The following is a 6,138-nucleotide window of genomic DNA, read 5'->3' on the forward strand; positions in this document are numbered from 1 at the left end:
CGCACTGACAGGCGGGACAGAGAGAGTCCCTCACAGGTCTGTGTGTGTGTGTGTGTGTGTGTGTGTGTGTGTGTGTGTGTGTGTGTGTGCGGTCCAGTACGGTTGAGATGACATTCTCCATTAATGCACCATAACGGGCCACTGCAGCAGAAGACGAAAGTGCCGATCGATCCCGCTCTAATGTTCTCCATCGAAGGAAGGAATGCCATCGTAGCGCGTGATATTACGTATAGTCGCCTCGGTAACGGCGTATACATTTCAGAAGAACAAAGAGCTTTTTCATGTACCAATACTCTCCATGTAGTGTCAACGACCTGCTGTCTTGTTCACGGATCTCTACTTTTATGAATTATGATGGTATACGGCGCTTCTACGTCTTCTCTTAGTTACTTTTTTTTTGGGTATTTTTCTCTTGAGATGCATTTCTTGTGAGAAAGTTGCCATTTAAATCAAGTTCATAGCTATTGCTATTATAACATTTGAAATTGTTGAGTCTATTATGACCCATTTTCTTTTGAAACATGCTCCATTTGACTTGTATTATTTGAAATTGTTGCACCAGATGGTAGTTTAAAAGCGTCTGAACTGTAACAATCACTACGCCCGCATGACAGGGAAGATGTCTTTTTGTAAATCAAACCCTCAGTACGCATCGCACTGTTCCCCCAACAAAATAAGCTCTTCAGCAAACATCTTTATGACGCTTACACAAGTGGCCGCCACTTTTTCCACCAACGACAGCAAGAAAGCCGTCCTCCCACGCCTAATTACCTTTCGCGCGTCCCGCTGGACACGACGGGCCACGGTTGGTCGGGGGGAGTTCAAGACGCAGTGTGACGCGTCTGACCGAGCCCTGGCAGGAAGCCAAGGCATTAATCCTCTGCATTCTTAATGAATAACTTCACAGCTCATTAAAAAAAAAAAAAAAAAAAAGCCTACAAAGTTTACCTACTGAACCAGTTTGCTTCCATTTGGCCTTTTGAGACCACGAGGCTGTTAAGAGCTAAAACATGTCTTTTAAAAATCTACATTCGGACGCATGCTTGTACTGCAACTTCCTCTGTACAAAGTGTAAGATGTAACTCCTGCCGTGTGAAATGTGACTGCATCTCTGCATCTATGCTCATGTATTAAGGCCGCAGTTCTGGTTGCAGGTTCATTTACAGAATCTCCTGCCTACTTGTAAACAACAGTGATTTATTCCCCCCCGGCAGCAGCAGCAGCAGCAGCAGCAGCAGCAGCAGCAGCAGCAGCAGCAGCAGCAGCAGCTACACGCGCGTCAGGATAAGAATCTCGGAAAGATCGACGGCTAAGCACACAGCGGAAATGAAATCGAAAACCACCCCCCCCCCCCGCCTCCATGTTTAGAGATAAACAGACGGAAACAAAGAGGGGTAACGGCGCAGAGGAAGGAGGGGCGGCGGGGGGGAAACAGATGTGGTTTCAGTTTTGGGAGTCCGAGTCCTCAAATTTAATTCAAGTAATATCGGCTGTAGAATAATGACCCGGCTTAAAACCGCCGAAGTGCTTTAAATGCGTGTGTAGACGGAGTCGCTTCTCGCTTTGGAGAATGTGAGGGAGGTTGTGGGGAGGTTTTGTGTTGTGGGACGCAGAGCTGAGCCCACTTTGAACTTTATGCCCCAGTTTCTCACAGTTAGACACAGCAGGCATCATCCCAGTGTCCCCCCCCCCCCCATGAAAGCAGCTCGGACCGGCCATTATCCGGCAATAAAGCCTTTTGGCTACGCTGTACGGTGGCCAAAGGCCCCCCCGGGGGGAGATAAGACGTGAGGGTGGATTTGGCTCTCAAAGCTGTAAATCTTTTCTCTTCTTTTTTTCTTTTACATGCCCTCCTCCCGACTCATGTTGGAGGCTCTTGCTGTCCGCGCTAATTGGTTGAAAAAGGACTCTTCCCGGCAACAAAAGCTGTGAAAGGAAAACGAGCGGCGGGAATCCGATCGGAGTTTGGAAAATGACAAAAGGGATGAAACAAGGGGCGGAGAAAAGAAAGAGGAAGAATAGTAACGGCGGGTGTAACAACGCATCGCAAGACAACAATGCGTCGGTATGGATCGCGATATTTAAGGAATGGTTTAATGCTTATTCGCCGTCTTTCCAAGAGTTGGATTGATACCAGAGAGTGATATTGATCTAACTCAGCGCATTTTCTAAACTATTCCTTCGACTAAGTCAGTTCATACTCGCCAAATGTCACAGACGTATGCTTGAACATATCTGAACTGCAGCCTGAATATGGTGACAGGCTTCCGATCTTAGAATGTGTCTTTGTCCTTCACAAGAAATGCATCTTTGAGTCGACGATTGGGGAAAACGTTGTCGTTTGGCGACTCCAAATCACACACACCGGCTCTTTATCTATACGAGGCGTTTCCATTGAGGTTATTCTTTTATAAAGAACCGTTCACAGCTTTACACAAAACACCTTCAAGAGAAGCTACTTTGAAATTAAAAGGTAAGAAATATCTTAACGATATTAAAACATTAACTGTGTTAATACTAACAAATAAAGATTTGGAGACAATAAAAAAAAATAAAAAAAATCAGAGCAGGAAGGATGCAAGAACCTGTGTTTTGGAAACAGCAGCTTGGATAATGACCTTGGACATGTGCCCATGTCTGTTTGAGTCAGCAGACTGTGTGCTGCTGCTGTGAGTGCTGCTGCTACAACAACACCTGAATCAGTGTGAAACAGCAAGCCATCACCATAATGCTCAGTAGAGACGAGGCGTGTGTGTGTGTGTGTGTGTGTGTGTGTGTGTGTGTGTGTGTGTGTGTGTGTGTGTGTGTGTGTGTGCTGGTACAGTATATGGGAACATCCATTTGGAGTTTGCAGCCAGTCCTGAGCACTAGATTCATAACATCTCATTACACGCTCCGATTGGAAATAAAGCAAAAAAACCCCAAAACATGTCAGAATGAAACAAGACGAGTCGTTAGTGAAGACGAGAAGCCCAAATACCCCCCCACCCCCGTGGCGGTTGCTATTTTGAGCTGTTTTTTAAATTAGCATCCCCAGGGGAGTCACATCCGTCAGAGGTCGTTGTCTCCGACTGAACTTCAGCTGGGATTTAGCATTTTGACCCCAAGAATGTGAACCGAGCGGACACGATGTGTGAGTGTGCAACATTCTCCTCTATATTTGGGTTTCAAACTGTTACATATGTACACGTATTACTGGGCACCACTTTCCACTGTTCTTTGAGATTTTCAGAAGACTGAGTGATCAATCAATTAACGTCAAAATTGCATGAATTGTTCCTAAAAATATTAATTTTCTGTTGTTTATTCCTTTAGCGTGGCCTTGCTATCCAGTGTTTTCCCATTGCACAGGTGCAAGTGAGCGCATTAAGTGTTTTTGCCGATGTTTTTTGCGATGAATACTCCGTGTGCACTTTCCATTCCCTTACTTTTTTTTCGTTAAGTCTTGCCCGATCCTCCCATCCCTTCTGCTCGATATATATATATATATATATATTCTCCCTGTTGTGCATGAATGGGACTCAGTGTTAAATGGAGGATGTGAAGTCACCCACTTGGCGGAGGAACACAGGTTGGCACCTGGACGGAGCAGCTGTCTCGCTGTCTGAAACTGACAGATTGCAGCTTGGGAAACGGGACAAGCAGCCACACGGCCGGTGGCGGACGGCGACCTGGACGCCGGCCATTCAATTAATCCTCCCCCCCCCACCACCACCACCACCACCACCACCGTCGGCCTCGCAGCCATTTTGGACTCAGCCGCCTCCGGCGCACATTTACTCACCTGTGTTCCCACTCCAGACCAGTGGAGTGGAGCCGAGGAGAGGCGCGGCGAACGTCCAAGTATAGTTTCGACAGTTCAGCTCGAATTTCTGAATAACACACAGAGCTGCGTGTCTCTCTAATTCCACAGATTAACATTTGACAGGCCTCATAACTTAGGTCCAGCTAAATGTATTTCTGCTGCAACTTGATCGTCTGATCTGTCGCACAGAGGTTGATTTTGGCTCTTGGGTGAGTATGGATGACTGCCCTTTTTCTTGACTAGTGAACCTCTGGACTCTTTCTTTCGTTCAACGGAGCCCCGTCTGCTTCTAATCTAAAGCTACAGTACACGGCGGACGTGAACGCGTTACCGTCCGTCACCCTGCCGACCCAAAGTCACTTGTCGTTTGTCTCGGCATGTTTTGATTTAAAACACCCAATTTGGACTTCGAAGTGGGTTCATTGTTTCGGCAACATTTTAGAGAGCTGGAACAATGAAGCGAAGAGTTGATAAGACTAGTTTTTTTTTATTTGATAATTTAACACATTTATCAAGTAACAACGTCAAACATTTCATTTCAACTTGCTGCTTGATGTTAAAAATCTTTACACGTATTTAGTTTTGTTTAAAAGTGAAAGTTAACTTTTTGCACCAGAGTCCCTTTATGAAAACCCCGCTTGTTGGATTTTATGTGCCGCTGTGCACAATAGACTCAGACCTTCTCTCGCTTTACTTGTCATTTAGAGATATAATAGCTCGCTGTGCCCCAGAAGTACGCACAGTCCTCAGTAATGGAAGTCATCATTATACTCAATCTGCATATTACATTTTCCTTCAGAAATTCACAGGCTTTATGACCTTACGCTCTTTAAAAAAAATAAAATAAAAATCTCTCGTGATCACAGAGAGAAAGAAAATCCAATTTAGCTTCCTCACCATCGGGTCCGTGAGGTTTAATGAAACGGCCGCCGTTGGCCGCTTGCTGCCGGGGCGTCCGAGGTCAGAGAGGCATCCCCAGCAGTACGCTGACCCATCAGAACAGCGCTAATTGCTCCGCGGGTTAAAAACGCGGAGGCCGAGCAGCGATATCACGCTGCTGAGAAATCCCACGATGCAACGTGCAAATCTTTTGCATTAAACCAATTATGAGCGTTTAATCTGTGACCGGAACACAGGAGAGGTCCTGCGCCTGTGAAATCATCATTAATCACTGTTATTTGCATGGAAACGGTTATTGATTCGGTGGAAACAGGCCCCCACGGCTGTGCCACCGGAAACATTCGTCATGTCGCTCCTTATTCTGTTCTCTCGGGGGAAGACGACGATCACGAGATGACAACGTGACTTTTGAAGCTTAAAATGAAAATGAATGAATCCAGTATTCATTCATAGCAGGAGAGGGATGTGCAACGGTGAGGATATCAAAACCCGGATACGCCGTCAAACTGTTCCTTATGAAGCAGAGGAAATGTGATCCCCCCCCCCACCCCCCCACCCCACCCCCCAGTGTGCACGCCCTGAAACACCGAGCACAAAGATTTGAAGTGAGTCGACTGAAAAATAAAAAGGTGCGTCCACGCTCTGGCACGCCGCAACGCAGCGCAGTGTTCACAACTCGGCATCGCTTCAAAAGAAAAAGCCTCGATGTGGTCGTCCCCCCCCCCCCCCCCGCTTCAGACACAAGCATCACAAAAATACACTGCTTCAAGCTGCGTCCGCTTGTAAAACACAGCAAAGGAGTCCTGATGCCATGAATGGAAATAAAAGTAGATTTGAGCGACAGGTTTCCATTACTCTGAAATAATGACTTCATTATAACCCTCTTAAGAGTCCACGGTTTATTTACACGGCAGTGCCGTTTAGGAAATCTCGTTAAAGCAGGATGAGACGCTAATGGGAGCGAATGATGTGTACTTCTGTTTACCTCCGGCCATCTTTCAGTTCACGACCGTCTCTCGGTTCTATTTGAATTCCTTTGTCGGCTCATTAAAAAAAAAACAGTCCCAAACCAGTGAGGTTTTTGTTTCCTGGCATCGGGCGAGTTTAAGTTTTCCTCAGGAAGACGTTCAAATCGTTGCTTACTCCCTAAGTGTGTGGGAATGTGAACATTTCCTGTGAAAACATGGTTCTTTAATATACTCTGGGCAACAACCCACAGAACCGACATTGCCGTTGACTCACCATTAGCATTAGGTTGCCAATTATTGTTGGATATGACAATAATACAGCAGAAAATAAAAACGTATTTGTAACCACAGAAAACAGCCAAGGATCATTGTAAATGCAGGTGGAGCCTCTGAAATAATATCTGAATGGAGAAGTTATACATTTGCTTATTAGTTATACGCTCCATCCCTGCAGCTCTCTGACTG

Source organism: Cebidichthys violaceus, unplaced genomic scaffold (genome assembly GCF_023349555.1).
Source record: "Cebidichthys violaceus isolate CVI_PGR_0920_01 unplaced genomic scaffold, fCebVio1.0.p SCAF_74, whole genome shotgun sequence".
NCBI lineage: Eukaryota > Metazoa > Chordata > Actinopteri > Perciformes > Stichaeidae > Cebidichthys > Cebidichthys violaceus.